General features: G+C 48.0%; 1 protein-coding gene across 1 annotated transcript in view; it reads left to right on the top strand.

Annotated features, from left to right (window-relative positions):
* The first annotated feature begins 4,298 nt into the window (after nt 1-4,298).
* Nucleotides 4,299-19,535, top strand: part of LOC119978264 (translocase of chloroplast 108, chloroplastic-like) — a 56,045-nt gene continuing 40,808 nt past the window's right edge. The window contains exon 1 of the mRNA XM_038819755.1: nt 4,299-4,589. The gene's annotated coding sequence lies outside the window, so the exon portion shown is untranslated. The remainder of the gene's footprint in view (nt 4,590-19,535) is intronic.

The following is a 19,535-nucleotide window of genomic DNA, read 5'->3' as shown; positions in this document are numbered from 1 at the left end:
CAATGAAAAATCCGGAACCAAAGAAGGTGATTTGTACATTGAATATGAAGACAACGATAACAACTCCGAAAGAAAAAGGGATGATATGGCTATCGAACAATACACACAATACTGCTCAGACATGGCTGAGTTATTCGGATATGCTGATCACAGCATCAGCAACAAGGTTGAAAAGCTCAACACTACTCTTCTCATGGTAGATTAATCCAATACCATGGTACCATGGCAGATCATCAATACATTGGATGACAGCAATATCCAAGACGAAGACGACACCACACAGAGAGCACAGAAAGACTCCACAGAGAGAGCGATGAAGGGCTCCACAGAGCGAGCGATGAAAGACTCCACAAAGAGAGCAACGGAAGCCTCCACAAAGAGAGTGATGCAAGCCTCCACAAAGAGAGTGACGCAAGCCTCCACAGAAAGCTCGGTGACAGACTCAAAAATGGAACCATAGTGAACACCATGCATGAACAAGACCATGAAAGTCAACCCACCGTATCTGAGCAACCACAAGCAGACTATGAAAGTCTACCAAGCTCACACAATCAAGAAAAAGACAATGTAAGTCTACCCACTGCATGCAAAAACAGTGACAATGTGATCACACTCGACATACAGGAGGTACTGGATCACAGTGAGACTGACAGATCTCAGCTCGTCTGTACAGAAGCACAAAGTAGGCTACTCATGAGCCCAGAGAGACCATGTCAATAGAAATCTTGAAGATTTTGACTCCAGAAGAGGAGCGCCAAAAGTCCAGAGAGACCACATCAATAGAAATCATGAAGATTTTGACTTCAGAAGAGGAGCACCAAGACCCACAAGAGAATGAAATTGTGAAGATTTTGACTCCAGAAGAGGAGTACCAAGAAAGCAAAGAAGGGGAATCAAATCCACCACAAATGACTGATGTCACCAACCTCAATGCAACATCAGATTATTCTCACCATCCTCTATACGGAACGCTCAATGTAACAGATACCACAAAGGACACTCGCACCAATAACTGTGAGAATGACTGAAATTATCCACACGGAACACTCATTGAGTGCAACAAGAAAAACAAAAACCACAAGAACCACAGCATAAACAAGAACAACAACAGCAAGAACAAAAACAACATGAAGCACAACAAGAACAACAAAAATCGCAACAAGCACTGCAGAAACAAGAACAACAAGAGCAACAACAAAAACTACAAGTACAACAACAAAAACTACAAAAACAACAACAAAAACAACAAGAAGCATAACAAAGACAACAACAAGCATGACAAGAACAATGACGAAAACAACAAAAACAGAAACAACAAGCACGACAAAAACAACAACAAGAATGACAACGCAAACAACAAAGACAGAAATGACAAAAACAACAACAAAAATGACAATGAAAACAACAAAGACAGAAATGACAAAAACAACAAGAACGACAATGAAAACAACAAAGACAGAAACAACAAAAACAGTAACAAGAACGACAATGAAAACAACAAAGACAGAAATGACAGAAACAATAATGAAACAACGACCTGTACAAAATGGTACAACTCTGCACGTGAAGGACAATGCCACAGCACACTGCAAAACAATGACAAGACTACAAACATGCCATGGCATGACAAAGAATCTCATGGATTCACATCTGCTCCAAAACAAGCAAGAACACCAGCTTTCAAGGCAGATGACACACTAAATCGATACCACAAGCACAGAAACAAAAGTCCACGTCAGTCAACATCAGTGGTTCGACCATTCAAACACCTCGGGATGACTTGTTGGTTACTTAACACACAAGAACACTGACGACATTCACAAAGGAGTTGCAATATCAATATCACCACATCAACAAAAGAAAAAAAAACCTCACCAAACAAATTCATAAAGTTTGGACTCATAAATATTTTTATTCAGATTGGACTCATAAATATCAATTGACTTTGTATAATAACCTATGTCATCACCACTTGTACAGATATACATATCATAAGCATATCATAAGTAATCTAACTGTTTTGTACAATTTTCTTTACCACTGTACAGAAAATATGTAAAAGAAAAAAGGGGGATGTAGTGATCTGTATATATACAAGGGGTCAATGTAGATGCAATACAACTGAGCAAGCACCAGAGGGAGCATGGGAGAGGTATAAATAGAGAGAGACAAGAAGTTAGAGGCACTTCACAGGAACGGCAGCTGGAAGCAGAACAGACAGGCAGCTCAGATGTAACATTAAGTTAAGCGCTGGAGAGAGAACAAACTCACAATAAAGCATCTACTTCAACTTTAAGACTACACGCTTTATTCAGAGACAAGGAACAACACAGGGGCCATGGGGTACATTTTGGTTATCCCAAAGTGCTGTCTCAACTGGGTCCACGTTCTCAGCGTGGCCGCTACCACTGGGATCGTTGTGTACCTTGTTGAGGAGGATGGGAGTGCTGCTGTGGCCATGGCCCGGAGGATTGTTCCTTTACAGGATGCCTCTTCCATTTGTACCCAATCTGTGTCGGGCACATATAACAATCCTAATGCAGAGGCACATTGGCGAGAAAGACAGACTTACATTTATATAACACATTTCATGACCTTAGAGCATCCCAATACTCTAATTTACAGCCAATTTTAAAAAACATCATGTGGTGAATGTATTCACCATAATGCATGCATGATACCATAACATGTAACCTATGACCTGGAAGTGGTGATTTGAACTGCTTCCAGGTGCTGTACTGTAACCCTGGTATGGCTCCACCTCTGGCTCCGCCCACACCGGGGCCATATATAGGGCGGTCTTTTGACTCTGGCTAGGCAAGTTGATGACTAATAAAGCCTACTGTTCACTCGCTCTCTCTGCCTCACTGTGAATTGAAGGTATATCATGTCATAACTGTAATGTAGGAAATGCAGCTGCCAATTTTCACACAGCAACATCCCACAAACAGCAGTGATAATGGCCATACAATATGTTTTTTGTGATGTTGATTGAGGGATGAATATTGGGCCGGACACCATTGAGAGCTGCCCCACTCTTCTTTGAACTCATGCCATAGTTTGTGTGATTGGCCCTTGAAGGGCAACACAGCAGAGGCACCTGACCTAGGTGGGGAGTCACCCTAGGGAGAGGGGTCCTCCTAGACAGAGGTATTTTAGAGTCAGCTACAAACATGCTGACCCTCTTGAAGATCAATAAATAAATCACTTTTTGTTCACTAATTAAGTGAAATCCTTTACTTTCATGTTAAAGTGCAGATTGGTTTAACATCTTATCTGAAAGGCAAACATCTCGGACAGTGTAGCATTGCATTGTCAGCCTTGATACTTGTAATCGAGGCGCAGAAGTGGAACTTGAACTCGGAGCCGTGGTGGAAGATATTTCAGGCGGAATTTCTGGAAAATGCGCTTTTCCCAATTCATCGGGCTTGATGGCATCCACTTGGAGGACGGGAAAATATTATTTAATTTCCTGTGTGGCCCAGTGGAGTGTTCAAAGGTTCGGTGGGGTTACAGGGATGGGGGCGGGAAAGCGGGCCTAGGTGGGGTGGTCTTTCAGAGGGTCGGTGCGGACCCGATGGACCAAATGGCTTCCCTCTCTACCGTGGGGATTAGAACATAGAACAGTACAGCACAGAACAGACCCTTCGGCCCTCAATGTTGTGCCGAGCCATGATCACCCTACTCAAACCCACGTATCCACCCTATACCCATAACCCAACAACCCCCCCTTCCCCCCCCCCCCCCCTTAACCTTACTTTTATTAGGACACTACGGGCAATTTAGCATGGCCAATCCACCTAACCCGCACATCTTTGGACTGTGGGAGGAAACAGAGCTGACTGGCAGTGAGGTTATTCACGAAGGCTCCGCCTTCTCAACCTTGCCCCTCGCCTGAGGTGTGGTGATCCTCAGGTTAAATCACCACCAGCCAGCTCCCCCCCCCCCCCCACCTCAAAGGGGAAAGCAGCCTAAGGTCATCTGGGGACGGTGCTGAATTTAGTTACTTACTGTTTCAAACAGAGAAGATAAATATTTCTTCCCATGCCTCACACAAGGGGATGGCTCCATTATTTCAATGCAAAATTCATGGCGTGTGAGCATAAACTATTTGAAAGAAGTTGAAAGAAGCCAGACTGAAACCTTTGTTGAGAAATGTGACTGGAGTTTCCAGCTCGCTCGGGATCAGGCGGCCTTGGTTAAGGGCTATGTTGATTTTTTTTTTGTTGTTGTTGGCACCCTGGAGGCTTCAGGCCTCAAGGAAAGGATGAAAGGCACTTAACTGTTTATGTGATGGATTTAGAGAAAGAAAAATCTATATCGCGGAACTGTGTTAGTTGCATTCATCAGTCAACATGAAGGGTAACGGTGAACAGCGAACACAGTGTCTGGAGCCCAACACATCAGTGCTGCTTGCTTTTGGAGCTCTTTGACAGGCACCCGCTGCTGCCCAGGGAATAAATCGAAGGTTTCAAAGCTAATTTTCATTCAGCAGCCCAGTGATCGGAAACCAGAGAGTAGCAGGCAGCACTGGGAGACTGTTTGGAAATCTTTATCAAACCACGCAGCCATAAATCATCCGCTGGCAGGTAATAGCTATTTAAAGAACATGACTTGATTTGCATATTAATGTCAGCAGCTCGGAGCAATGGGAGGGAAGTGATTGGGACGGAGACCTGAGACGCTTCGCTCCCGGAACTTAGGCGGTGCTCAACTGTGACAGCTGCGTGCAACCTCCTTCGAAACACTCCGGCAAATAAACTTCATCAAAGTGCAGCTGATTGCAACCAAAACGTGGCGAGGACTGTGAAGTGCCTGGCTCCTATTAATGAGCCGGTTAATGTTGCTTTCAGTTTAAACGTGGCAGCTAACGCTTTGTTGCAAGTTCAATGCCTTGCGCAGTGAGGGATCCAATTTGCTGCTGGTGCACCGATTTGCGAGTTGAAAATTAATTTGCTTCTGACATAAACTTGGGAACGCTTGTCTTTTCTGACCAGCATCTCAGAGAGACCGAAATCCCCAATAATGGTGCAGAGACATCAATCAGATCCCTTGATAGAGGCCTATGAGTATAGGGCAGGGTCTGTCAATCCCATGCTGTAACATCTGTAAATTGGAATGAAGTACAGGGAGCGGCACTTTGTCAATGGCGCCCCTTCAGGTCATTGAGGAGAATGAAAAGGTGAAAGAGCTCCCTGTGGGCTGAGACAGAGGTGGTGTTCTGCACTGGAGAGGACATCTTTGGACTGTGGGAGGAAACCGGAGCACCCGGAGGAAACCCACGCACACACGGGGAGGCCATGCAGACTCCGCACAGACAGTGACCCAGCTGGGAATTGAACCTGGGACCCTGGAGCTGTGAAGCATTTATGCTAACCACCATGCTACCGTGCTGGCAGATGGATTGGTCATGCTAAATTGACCCTTAATTGGAAAAAATGAATTTGGTACTCTAAATTTTTTTTTAACATTACGTTACGCTGTTATGCACGTGTTTCATACATTGTTGTATTATCTGCAAATAAATGGGAACCATTTAATAATAACCTTTATTGTCTCAAGTAGGCTTACATTAACACTGCAATGAAGTTACTGTGAAAAGCCCCTAGTCGCCACATTCCGGCGCCTGTTCGGGTACACGGAGGGAGAATTCAGAATGTCCAATTCACCGAACAAGCACGTCTTTCGGGACTTGTGGGAGGAAACCGGAGCACCCGGAAAAAACCCATGCAGACATGTGGCGTAGTGGATGGCATTGCAGCCTACAGTGCTGAGGGCCCAGGTTCGAATCCCGGCCCTGGGTCACTGTCCATGTGGAGTTTGCACATTCTCCCCATGTCTGCGTGGGTTTCACCCCCACAACCCAAAGATGTGCAGGTTAGGTGGATTGGCCACACTAAATTGCCCCTTAATTGGGGAAAAAATATATATTTGGGTGCTCTAAATTTATCATTCTCCCCATACAGGCGTGGGTTTCCTCCGGGTGCTCCGGTTTCCTCCCACAGTCCAAATATGTGCAGGTTAGGTGGATTGGCCATGCTAAATTGCCCTTAGTGTCCAAAATTGCTCTTAGTGTTCATAGGATTTACAGTGCAGAAGGAGGCCATTCGGCCCATCGAGTCTGCACCGGCTCTTGGAAAGAGCACCCTACCCAAGGTCAACACCTCCACCCTATCCCCATAACCCAGTAACCCACCCAACACTAAGGGCAATTTTGGACACTAAGGGCAATTTATCATGGCCAATCCACCTAACCTGCACATCTTTCGACTGTGGGAAGAAACCCATGCACACACGGAGAGGACGTGCAGACTCTGCACAGACAGTGACCCAAGCCGGAATCGAACCTGGGACCCTGGAGCTGTGAAGCAATTGTGCTATCCACAATGCTACCGTGCTGTCCTACCGTGTTGGGTGGGGTTACTGGGTTATGGGGATAGGGTGGAGGTGTGGACCTTGGGTAGAGTGCTGTTTCCAAGAGCCGGTGCAGACTCGATGGGCCGAATGGCCTCCTTCTGCACTGTAAATTCTATGAACACTGCACCCCTATATGCTTCACCCGATGCCGGAGTTATGTAGTTACATTGTGTACCTTGTGTTGCCCTATTATGTATTTTCTTTTCTTTTCTTTTCATGTACTTAATGATCTGTTGAGCTGCTCGCAGAAAAATACTTTTCATTGTACCTCGGTGCACGTGACAATAAACAAATAATGATAATAACCATCCATCCATCCAAAGAGTACATAGCATGGTGGCAGCGAGCATCTGTGAATCAACCTGAAGCGTTTAAAATCAATTTAGTGCTGATTCTGAAAATTGACCTACATGAGTGTCAGAAGGAAGATTTGGGGATTGTGCGAAGACGAAAAAAAAAATGTCAAACGGCACAGCCGTTGATGGGAGGCCGCAGCCCTGGGTGAATTGGGAAGCTGATAATGGCACAGAGGCATTTGCAAATTTTGATCATTAGTGCAGATCGACATTCAGTAGTTTCCGTGGGCAGCACGGTAGCATGGTGGTTAGCATAAATGCTTCACAGCTCCAGGGTCCCAGGTTCGATTCCCGGCTGGGTCACTGTCTGTGCGGAGTCTGCACGTCCTCCCCGTGTGTGCGTGGGTTTCCTCCGGGTGCTCCGGTTTCCTCCCACAGTCCAAAGATGTGTGGGTTAGGTGGATTGGCCATGCTAAATTGCCCGTAGTGTCCTAAAAAGTAAGGTTAAAGGGGGGGGGGGTTGTTGGGTTACGGGTATAGGGTGGATACGTGGGTTTGAGTAGGTGATCATTGCTCGGCACAACATCGAGGGCCGAAGGGCCTGTTCTGTGCTGTACTGTTCTATGTTCTATTTCCGAACAGGCAGGCACAATGAAGAAAGGATCGGCTATATCCTTCTGCGGGCAGGGGATATAGAATTTAATTTGTTCAACAGTTCCAAAATCGGATCGACGGGACGTGAATTTTATTGATCTCAGATAGGAATTAGGTGAGCCTGAGCCGATTGATGATTTCGTCACACGATTAAAGACAAAATGCTGCTAGAAAATCGAAGGTCACCGATGAAAGGCTGATAGATCAATTAACTAGGAGTCCTGCACATCCTGAAATACTAATACCAAAGTGCTAATCGGGACGGATGAGCTCATGCTACAGGCAGCAGACGCTGCTAAAGCAGATGAAACTACGAGCAGCCAGATGAAGACACTGACTGGCCAGACAGCCGACCTGCAGTTCAGCCAAGAAAAAGGCTGCAGGATTGATGCAGCGAAGCAGAGATAAATGAGGTACGCCGAACAGAGAAAAGCTGTACCGGAGCTGGAGGCGAGCGCATGAATTCACAGGCGGATGGACATGTCCGGCAGATGGATCAATCTGCAGAGCTTGTGGAAAGGCCAATCATTGGGGGAAAGATGGGGGAAAGATGAACAAAGCGAAAGGAGGCGGAGGTAGACAAAGCCTCAGAGTCAGAACAACAGGGCAAGTGGACAGGAAAATTGAGAACACCTTAAGAAACAAGAGCAGGAGTTGGCCATTCGGCCCCTCGATTATGCGCCACCATCCAATAGGATCGTGGCTGATCCGACATTCCTCACGTCCACTTTCCTACCCCTTGATTCTCTTACTGATCAGGGATCAATCACTTCAGCCTTAGATATGCACGTGAGCACAGTGGTTAGCATTGTTGCTTCACAGCGCCAGGGTCCCAGGTTCGATTCCCAGCTGGGTCACTGTCTGTGCAGAGTCTGCACGTTCTCCATGTCACCTGCGTGGGTTTCCTCCGGGTGCTCCAGTTTCCTCCCATAAGTCCCGAAAGACGAGCTTGTTCGGAGAATTGGACATTCTGAATTCTCCCTCAGTGTACCCATAACAGGCGTCGGAGTGTGGTGACTAGGGCATTTTCACAGTAACTTCATTGCAGTGTTAATGAAAGCCTACTTGTGACACTAATGAAGATTATTATTATTACACAAGGACTCAGCCCCACAGCAATTTGTGACCAGGAGGTGTAAAGACTCACAACTCTCTGAGAGACAAAATTCCTCCTCATCTCAGTTTTCAATGGCTCTCCTTTATTCTGAAATCAAAAATGAAAATCGCTTATTGTCACGAGTAGGCTTCAATTAAGTTACTGTGAAAAGCCCCTAGTCACCACATTCCGGCGCCTGTTCGGGGAGGCTGGTACGGGAATTGAACCGTGCTGCTGGCCTGCCTTGGTCTGCTTTCAAAGCCAGCGATTTCCCTCTGGTCCGAGATTCTCCCATGAGGGGAAATATCCTCTCAGCATTTCCCCTGTCAAGCCCCTTAAGAATCCGAAATGTTTCAATAAAATCACCTCTCATTCTAAATTCTAATGAGTAGAGTCCCAACCTGGTTAACCTTTGTTCATAAGACACTGCCCCCATACTGGGGATCATCCTCGTGAAGCTTCTGCGAACGACCACCAATGAGATAATATCTTTCCTGAAATAAGGGAACCAAAACTGCTCCCAGTGCTCCAGCTGTGGTCTCAACAGTACCTTGTACAGCTGCAGCAAGACTTCCTGACTCTTATACTCCAACCCCCTTGAAATAAGGGCCATCATTCCATTAGCCTTCCTGATTACCTGCTGCACCTTTTTAAAATAATCTTTTTTGTCACAAGTAGGCTTACATTAACACTGCCATGAAGTTACTGTGAAAAGCCCCGAGTCGCCACATTCCGGCGCCTATTCGAATACACCGAGGGAGAATTCAGAATGTCCAAATTATCTAAAGGCACGTCTTTCGGGACTTGTGGGAGGAAACCAGAGCACCCGGAGGAAACTCACGCAGACACGGAGAGAATGAGCAGACAGTGACCCAAGCCAGGAATCGAACCTGGGCTCCGGCGTTGTGAAGCAATGTTGCTAGCCACTGTGTTACCGTGCTGCCCCTGTGTGCTAACGTTCTGTATTTCGTGCGCAATTACTCCCAAGTCCCTTTGTGTTGCAGCTTTCTGCAGTTGCTCGCCATTGGGGCTGGTTTAGCACAGTGGGCTAAACAGCTGGCTTGTAATGCAGAACAAGGCCAGCGGCGCGGGTTCAATTCCTGTACCGGCCTCTCCGCACAGGAATGTGGCGACTCGGGGCTTTTCACAGTAACTTCATTGAAGCCTACTTATGGCAATAAGCAATTATTATTATTTAAATAATACTCTATTCTTTGGTTCTCCCTTCCAAAATGAACAACTTCACATTTTTCCATGTTATACTCCTTTTTCCAACTTTATGCACACTTACGTAACCTTTCAGTATCTCTTTGCAAACTGTTAGTATCCATCTCGCAACTTGCCTTTCCACCTATGTTTGTGTCATCGGCAAATGTGACTACGGCGCATTCGCTTCCTCTCGCCAAGTCATTAATAAAAATTGTGAACTGTTGCAGGCCCTGTGGAACCTCGCTGGGGTTACAGGTCGCCAACCTGAAAAAGAACCCCTTATCGCCACTCACTGTTTCCTGCCTTAGAGGCATGGGGACCACGACGTGAAAAGACTAGATGTGAAAGTAGACCTGGTATACGTACCCAGAGTGTTCAATGAGGCGGTTGCATGCACTGAAGATTTTTAGCGTGACATTACTGTTGACCCAGCAATGCAACCAATGTTTCATCCCCCACATAAAGTACCAATCTAACTAAAAAGGAAGCTTGAACGAGAGATCCATGAGATGAGATTACCAGAGTCACGGAGCCTATAGATTGGGTAAATTCCAAAGGGAAGGAAAATAATTTGCCTGGATCCCAAAGATCTTAATCAAGCTATTAAGAAGAATCTTCAGCAAGCTCAATGTAAGAAATGGAATGTGAAACTAGGGGCAAAATGCTTTACTATTGGTAACATTCAGCACACCCGTTAAATGGTACAAATTTCTACGCCTGCCCTCTGGCCTTAAAGTGAGGCAGAATGCGTTCCAGCAGAAAGTAGACAAGACATACAGGGGGTGTAGAGGAGCAGTTGGCAGAGCAGATGTGATCCAGGTCTGGTGGAGATGGAAATGGTCATGACTGCCACCTAAATGAAGCCACAGGGAGAAGCAGGAAAGCTGGGGTCAAGTTAAACACAGACAAATGTATTGTAAAAGGGACAGGGCAGCAGATCTTTGAAATGGTGCATTCACCAGACGGAATCGATTCAAACCCCGAAAGAATCACGGCTATCTCAGGGATGAAAAGAACGAGTTGCGAAGCCTCCTTGACTTGATGGAACACACTGGGGGGGCGATTCCCCGAGCCCCGCTCTGGGCCGGAGAATCGCCGCAACCGCGCCACAACTCCCCGGCGCTGGCCCGCGATTCTCCGAGGTGCAGAGAATTGCCGGCATTTGCGCCGCCGTGTTTGACACGGCGCCGCCCGCGGGCCACAGCAATCGGCGGGGCCGCCAATTCTCTGGCCCGGATGGGCCGAGCGGCCGCGCGGATATGACAGAGTCCCACCGGCGCCGTTCACCCCTGGTCGCTGGCGGCTAGAACTCTGCGCAAAGGGTCGGGGGGGGTGGCCTGTGGGGCGGGGAAAAGCGATCCTTCACCGGGGGGGGGGGGGGCCTCCGATGGAGTCTGGCCCGCTGATCGGTGGGCCTCTCCCCCCTTGGGCCTACTTTGTTTCGCGGCCTGCCCCTGAACACCGATGCCATGTTGAGTTAGGGCCGGCATGCTGAGGAAGGCCCCCAGGCATGCGCAGGTTGGCGCAGCGCCCATTTGGCGCCTGGAAGGGAGGCTGGAGCGGCGTGAACCGCTCCAGCGCCGTGCTGGCCCCCTGTGAGAGACAAAATCGGTCGTACCTAGGCCCGTTTCGCGCCGTCATGAAACACGACGGCGTTCACGACGGGCGAACACTTGGTCTCCATTTTGGAGAATCGCCCCCATGAACTCCTTCGCACTGCATATGTCAGAGCACGCTGCAAAAGTGCGGGAGCTGATGAAAGAAGGTGTCAAGTAGCAGTGGTCAGAGTCACACACACGAGTTTCAACAAACTTAAAAAGGTAATCTGGCAGGAGACAAGTCTGTTCTATGAAGACAGAAACAAATCTATAACTCTGCAAGTGGACGCTTCCACTAAAGTGTTGGCAGCTGCACCGGTAAAAGAGGGAAAACCATGAGGATTCACATCCAAAACTCGAACCTCAGCTGAGGCCAGGTATGCCAACATAGAAACAGATTTTAGCAATTGGGAATGGATGTGAGATGTTCAGTACATATATTTATGGGAGAAAGTTGATCGTGGGGAGTGACCCTCATCCACTGGAGCAGATCTAAAAGAAGGATCTGTGCAAAGCACCGATTGAACTGCAGAGATTACTGGTGAAGCTCCCAGGATTATGATTTCACTCTGAAATACAAGCCAGGGGGAGGAATGGTCATGGCAGAAACGCTCAATTGCCGTCACAGGAGAAACACAAGTTACAAAATCCAGGTATTGAACCTCGTCAATGTCGCGCCAACAAACCTAGGAAATTGGATGATGTGGAGATGCCGGCGTTGGACTGGGGTGGGCACAGTGAGAAGTCTTACAACACCAGGTCAAAGTCCAACATGTTTGTTTCGAATCACTAGCTTTCGGAGCACTGCTCCTTCCTCCTGACCTGAGGAAGGAGCAGTGCTCCGAATGCTAGTGTTTGAAACAAACATGTTGGACTTTAACCTGGTTTTGGAAGACATCTTAGCAGGAAACTGGAAATGAGGCCAGCAAAGGTGAGGAGTTACAGTTGCTGTCTCCGCCAGCAGTGAGAGGTCGCCCTGATTAGATATGGTAAACACGCCCAGCAATATGGTCATATACCAGAGATGACACCTCATTGGAATTTGCTTTTCTGACAGCCAGATCCAGAATAACCATACCCAAAACAATGCAGGAATGACTCATCCAAAAGATACATGGATGCATCGTGGGAGTGTAAGCTCAGGGCCATGCCAGCTGTCTATTGGATAGGCCCATTCAAACATTATGGAAACATTAGTCCAGGTTTTGTGTGTGCCCCCCCCCCCCCCCCCCCCCTCCGCACACTGTGGCAGGTTTGCCAACCTGCCATTGGCTGTCTGGTTGGCCAGCGGCATGGCCGGGAAACCATGGAAAATGCCATTTTCAGCAGGACCGGAAGTTCCGACCGCTGGCTCAAGCCGGGGCGCCTCCGCTGTCAGAAAGCCCGCCGCCGGCGGAGGGGGGTGGGGGGAGGGGGGAGTACAGGCTGGAAGACCCCAGCCATGGGGCAGGACTTTCCATTCTGTGCACAAAGTGCTGCCTGAGGCGGGGGAACCGCCGTTCAAACTCGCAGGCTGCACAGTCGGGCTTTCTCTCCAAAGCATCCAGCATTCTGTGCACAAAAACATCTGGAGACGTGGCCCATGCCACCACACTGGCGGGGCAGGAACCATCCGGCAGTCAGTAATCCCAAGATCGGGGCACCCTTCCCATCTCCGATATAAAACAAAGGACCCTCCATGGACGTGGAGGACCTCCCCAAGCACCACCCACTGACATGAGAAATCCCCTCAAACGATAAGGGGAATGCCTCCCTCCCAATGGAGGTCATCAGATGACCTTCCCGGCAATGTGAGGGTACCGTCCAGGCATAACCCTCTCTCCCAGAGCCTGTATTTATCTGTGTGTCAGCGACGGGCCGTAAACCTCACCGGCGCGAAGTCACGTTGGCGAGGACGGGAATTCCAAACGTGGGGTCGGCGATAAGGTGGGCAAGCCCGCTAATCCTATTAAAATGCATTGAAATTAAATGCACAACTTCCCTGGGCGGGAACCTCGTTACATCACCAGTGGGCGCTTGGGGGAGAGACGGAAAGCAAGTATCCCGCGAGATTTTGCTCCCAAATTGCCGCTTGCCCTCGGGGTGAATGCGGACGCAAAATCATGGCAAAGTCATGGAGGTCGAGAGCACAGAAAAGATCCTTCGGCCCATCTCATCTGCGTCAGTCAAAAACAGCCACCTAACTATCCTAATCCCATTTTCCAGTATTTGGCCCATAGCCTTGGCTGCCTTGGCATCGCAAGTGCACATTGAATTATGAGGGTCTCTGTCCCCCACCATTTCAGGCAGCGGGTTCCAGGCTCCCACCACCCTCTGGGTAAAAATGTCTTTTCTCTCATCCTCTCTAAACCTCTTGCCCTGATCGTAAATCTGTGCCCCCTGATTATTGATCCCTTTAACAAGGGGAAAGTTTTTTTCCTGTCTTTATTAGTGTCACACGCAGGCTTACATTAACACTGCAAGAAGTTACTGTGAAAAGCCCCTAGTCGCCACATTCCAGCGCCTGTTCGGGTACACTGAGGGAGAATTCAGAATGTCCAGTTCACTTAACCAGCACGTCTTTCGGGACTTGTGGGAGGAAACCGGAGCACCCGGAGGAAACCCGCGCAACACGGAGAGAACCGTGCAGACTCCGCACAAACAGTGACCCAAGCCGGGAATTGAACCTGGGACCCTGGCACTGTGAAGCAACAGTGCTAACCACTGTGCTACCGTGCGGCCCTTCATAATCTTTTTCTCTCGATCATGTCCCTCCTCAGTCTCCGTTGATCCAAGGAAAATAACTGCAGTCTATCCAATCGCCTCAACAATAGGAGTTCGGCTTGCTGAGCGAAGCATTCCTGAAAGATGAATATGTGACAATGGTACCCAGTTACACACAGAACAGCTCGGGAATTGAGCAGCGTGCGTTCAACATCATCATCACCTCATGACCCAGCAGAACACGGCCTTGCAGACAAAGAACCAAAGGAACTCTGCAAAATGCTGAAATACAGAGGAAGACTCAAAACCTGCCTTATGGTCACTCCGCTCTCTGCCTCTCAAAGCTGACTTGAAATCACCTGCGGAGTTGCTGAGTGGACGGAAATATAGGACTGCTCTGCCAAATACCTCAGCCTAGTTGTGGCTATCTTTGTGAGGTTGACTTCAGGATGAAAAGCGCTGTGTTCACAAAGACACCTGAAGCGATGTTCATCAACACAGCTAAATTTAGTTGCGCGACTTAAAATAAAATTTGATACTTATTCCTATAGTAAACAAATAGATTATATTAAACTACACTCACCAACCCTATCTCTATACTCTGTCACTATATTCTATCCTCTCTAGCTCTACTACGCACGTTCCTCTCTTCCAGTCCAATCTCTCCCCGAAGCCTAAGAGCCAGTGCCTTTTATACTATTGTAAGAAGTCTTACAACACCACGTTAAAGTCCAACAGGTTTGTTTCGAATCACTAGCTTTCGGAGCACTGCTCCTTCCTCAGGGGAATGAAGAGGTAGGTTCCAGAAACATATGTCTGAGGACACGCACGAACAGACTCAAAAACAGCTTCTTCCCCGCTGTTACCAGACTCCTAAATGACCCTCATATGGACTGACCTCATTAACACTACACCCCTGTATGCTTCACCCGATGCCGGTGTTTATGTAGCTACATTGTGTTCCTTGTGTTGCCCTATTATGTATTTTCTTTTCTTCCCTTTTCTTCCCATGTACTTAATGATCTATTGAGCTGCTCACAGAAAAATACTTTTCACTGTACCTCGGTACACGTGACAATAAACAAATCCAATCCAATCCAATCCATATATATAGACAAAGTCAAAAATGCAAGACGACACTTTGAATGCGAGTCTATCCAGGTAATTAAGTCTTTACAAGTCCAGATGGAGCAGGTTAAATAGGTGTGAATTGTCTCAAACCAGGATGGTTGGTAGTATTTTGCAAGCCCAGGCCAGATGGTGAGGGGTATACTACTGTCCTTAGCTCCATCTAGTGGCTAATTGTAACATGACATTAACTCTTCACATGCTGTACATTTCTTTAATGCCACACTAGTGACCAGGAAGAAGTGAGACAATTCTCTGAAGCACAAGAAAGAGGAGGTCAGCACTTCAACAAATATGTTAAATCCCTCCCTGAGTCGCTGAAAGGGTAATGTGTACATGAACAGAATCCAATCATGAAAACCTGGAGCTCAGCAAAAATTGTTGCTGAAGCCGGACACACCAAGGTCATATATAATTGAATCCCAAATCGGTAGGCAAATGAGGAAAAACAAAGAGCGAGTCTGCATTCGACCTACACCAGAGGTCCAGCGAGAAGAAAAGAAACATCGAAATCCAGGCAACAACTTCAACAGCGGCCTGGCTTCTCCGCTTCACAATGCTGAAAACGTAAACCTCAGAGAATCGCGGGGAAACTACAAATTGAGGTTCAGTGTCCCCGCCATGCGGCGGTCCATCACTGGCGGCGATACGATTTATACTGGTGGTCCCATGCAAAACCGTCATTTGCACGGATTTCAATATCATTAGGGGATTGGACAGTATGCTCTGCCCTTCCGCCAAGCTCCGCCCATCTCAGGCGGAAGTCGTGTGGGCGCCAATTGGTGCCAGTATTTACAAGCACAGCCTGGGCGCCTTGGTTGCTGATGGGGAGCAAGAAGTTAAGAAATATCTTGAAAACTCTCCAAAATGACCAGGCTTGCTGGGGGTTGCTGCCCGGGCTTGAGGGAGTAGCAGGGAGCAGCTTAGGTGCCCCTTCGGGATCGGGGAGGCCTGCCTCAGACCGTTGCTACAGTCTGGCTTTTAAACACGCCCCTTTGGTGCTGCTTACAGGTCCTTGGTTGTTCGCTCTGCTGACTGCTCACTGCGTCCTGTAAATGTTCAGAGACCCTCCCATCATTTTGGAGCTCACCCAGGCCACCCCTCTGGAAACCCTCAGGCCCCAGCAGCATCACCAACGTGATGGCCATGGCCAAGCTCAATCACTGGGTTGCCAGGTGCTGGCACTCAGGGTGTTGGCGCTGGGTTGGCAGTATTAACGAACCTTGCCCACGGGATGGAGGATGACGACGACTCGCTGTGAGATGAGCTCTGGTGCTCCTCAGCATTTGACAAAGGCTGACTTCTGCCTTCAGGATCACATTCCACTGTGCGCATGGGTGGTCCCTGCATGTGTGCTGACCATGCCATCTAACGGGCCCATATATCCTTTGGGGAAGTGGGCTTGTTAGAACCGTAGAATCATGATTCTGGGATGGTGAGCGGTGACGGGTGACTCACGGTGATGCCAGGGGCACAGGTGTTGGCTCACCCGAGCTGCCCGAAGGAGGTCGCTCATCTTGTTTCGGCACTGGGTGCCAGTCCTCCTGGCGAGGCTGGCAGCGCTGACCACCTCTGATACCCTCTCCCAGGCCCTGTTCATGATGGTGGACTCCTGTCCCCTGCCCTCCCTGGGGAAGAGGGTGTCCCGCCTCTCTTCCACTGCGTCCAGCATTCTCTCAAATCCGGCCTCAGCGAATCAGATGTGCTGGTCACATGCTGCTTCCTCAATGCCTCAATCAGTTGGATGCTGTGATGAGGACATTGTAAAGTCAATGAGATGGGGTGAATGGATTAGTCCATCCATATTTAGCTTCTGGATTGAAGCCGGTGTCCCACTGCTCACATGCAGTGCACTTTTGGATTTGGCCTGGCCTGGAAAGATTTGCGTCCTTTCATTATGTACAAGATGGGCCAAGGGTAACTGGGTAGCGACCTCAGCTCCGAGTCAGAAGCTCGTAGTCCTACCACGGAGACTTAAACATCAAGGCTGACACTTCAGCAGGCCACTGCCCTGTCGAAGGTGCCCCCTTGCAGATTACACCGATGCCCCGGCCTCCCTCTCAGATGGATTTCAATATTGCATGCCGCTCTTTCCGAAGACAAGGAAGTTCTCAGGATCACAGAATTGGAACAGTGCAGAAGGAGGCCACTTGGTCCATGGTGCCTGCACTGACTCTCCAAATGAACAATTCAACTAGTGTCGTCTCCCCTTAACATAGAACATACAGTGCAGAAGGAGGCCATTCGGCCCATAGAGTCTGCACCGACCCACTGAAACCCTCACTTCCACCCTATACCCGTAACCCAATAATTCCTCCTAACCGTTTTGGTCACGAAGGGCAATTTATCATGGCCAATCCACCTAACCTTTGGACTGTGGGAGGAAACGGGAGCACCTGGAGGAAACCCACGTAGACACGGGGAGAACGTGCAGATTCCGCACAGACAGCGACCCAGCAGGGAATCGAACCTGGGACCCTGGCGCTGTGAAGCCACAGTGCTATCCACTTGTGCTACCGTGCTGCCCACCTTAACCTTGAACATCTACCTTCCCTTTTGAATGCTTCAGTTGAACCTACCTCCACTGCAGTTTCTCAAGCAGAAGAATTAATCAGACCTTAACTGTTCACGGGGTGACAATGTTTTCCCTCGTGCCCCTTTGCTTTCCTTGTCAATTACTTTGAACCTGTGCCACGAGCGGGAACAGTTTCTCCCTATCGACTCTGTCCAGACCCTTCCTGATTTTGAATACCTCTATCAAATCTCCACTCGGTGATCTTTTTTTCAGAGAAAACAGTCCCAACTTAGAACATAAGAACTAGGAGCAGGAGTAGGCCATCTGGCCCCTCGAGCCTGCTCCGCCATTCAATTAGATCATGGCTGATCTTTTTTGGACTCAGCTCCACTTTTCGGCCCTAAAACCATAACCCTTAATCCCTTTATTCTTCAAAAAACTATCTATCTTTATCTTAAAAACATTTAATGAAGGAGCCTCAACTGCTTCACTGGGCAAGGAATTCCATAGATTCACAACCCTTAGGGTGAAGAAGTTCCTCCTAAGCTCAGTCCTAAATCTACTTCCCCTTATTTTGAGGCTATGTCCCCTAGTTCTGCTTTCACCCGCCAGTGGAAACAACCTGCCTGCATCTATCCTATCTATTCCCTTCATAATTTTATATGTTTCTATACGATCCCCCCTGCATCCTTCTAAATTCTAATGGGTACAGTCCCAGTCTACTCAACCTCTCTTCGTAATCCAACCCCTTCAGCTCTGGGATTAACCTAGTGAATCTCCTCTGCACACCCTCCAGCGCCAGTACAACTTTCTCAGGCAAGGAGACCGAAACTGAACACAATACTCCAGGCGTGGCCTCACTAACACCTTATACAATTGCAGCATAACCCATAACCTCCCTGGTCTTAAACTCCATCCCTCTAGCAATGAAGGACAAAATTCCATTTGCCTTCTTAATCACCTGTTGCACCTGTAAACCAACTTTTTGCGACTCATGCACTAGCACACCCAGGTCTCTCTGCACAGCAGCATGTTTTAATATTTTATCATTTAAATAATAATCCCGTTTGCTGTTATTCCTACCAAAACGGGTAACCTCACATTTGTCAACATTGTATTCCATCCGCCAGACCCGAGCCCATTCACTTAACCTATCCAAATCCCTCTGCAGACTTCCAGTATCCTCTGCACTTTTTGCTTTACCACTCATCTTAGTGTCGTCCGCAAACTTGGACACATTGGTCCCCAACTCCAAATCATCAATGTAAATTGTGAACAATTGTGGGCCCAACACGGATCCCTGAGAGACATTACTAGCTACTGATTGCCAACCAGAGAAACACCCATTAATCCCCACTCTTTGCTTTCTATTAATTAACCAATCCTCTATCCATGCTACTACTTCACCCTTAATGCCATGCAGCTTTATCTTATGCAGCAAACCTATCCTTCTCAAACCTATCCTCACAATTGAAGTCCCTCATCCCTGGAATCATTCTCATGAATCTTTTCTGCACTCTTTCCTGCAGCTTCACATCCTTCCTAATGCGCGGCACCCAGAACTGGAAGCAATGCCCCAGCAGAGGCTGGTCCAGTGTCTTATTCAAGTTCAGCATAATCACCTTGCTCTTTGTGCCCCTATTATAAAAAGCTGGGATGTATATGCTTTATTAACTTCTGTCTCCAAACGGCCTTGCCAGCCACCTTCAATATGGTCTCTCTGTTACTGCAACCCCCCTTAGTTCTGGCCAATATTTATCCCTTGCCCAATATTGCTGAAAGAGATTATCTGATCGTTGCCATCTTTCGCGTGCTCACATTGGCTGCTGCATTTCCTATTTTACAACAGTGACCACACTTAAAGTATTTCACTAGTTCTCAGGTGCTTTGGTCCTCAAGTGGTGAAGGGCAAGCCTTTT

This window comes from Scyliorhinus canicula, chromosome 1 (assembly GCF_902713615.1).
Source record: "Scyliorhinus canicula chromosome 1, sScyCan1.1, whole genome shotgun sequence".
Taxonomy (NCBI): Eukaryota; Metazoa; Chordata; class Chondrichthyes; order Carcharhiniformes; family Scyliorhinidae; genus Scyliorhinus; species Scyliorhinus canicula.
This window is presented reverse-complemented; position numbering and strand designations above follow the sequence as displayed.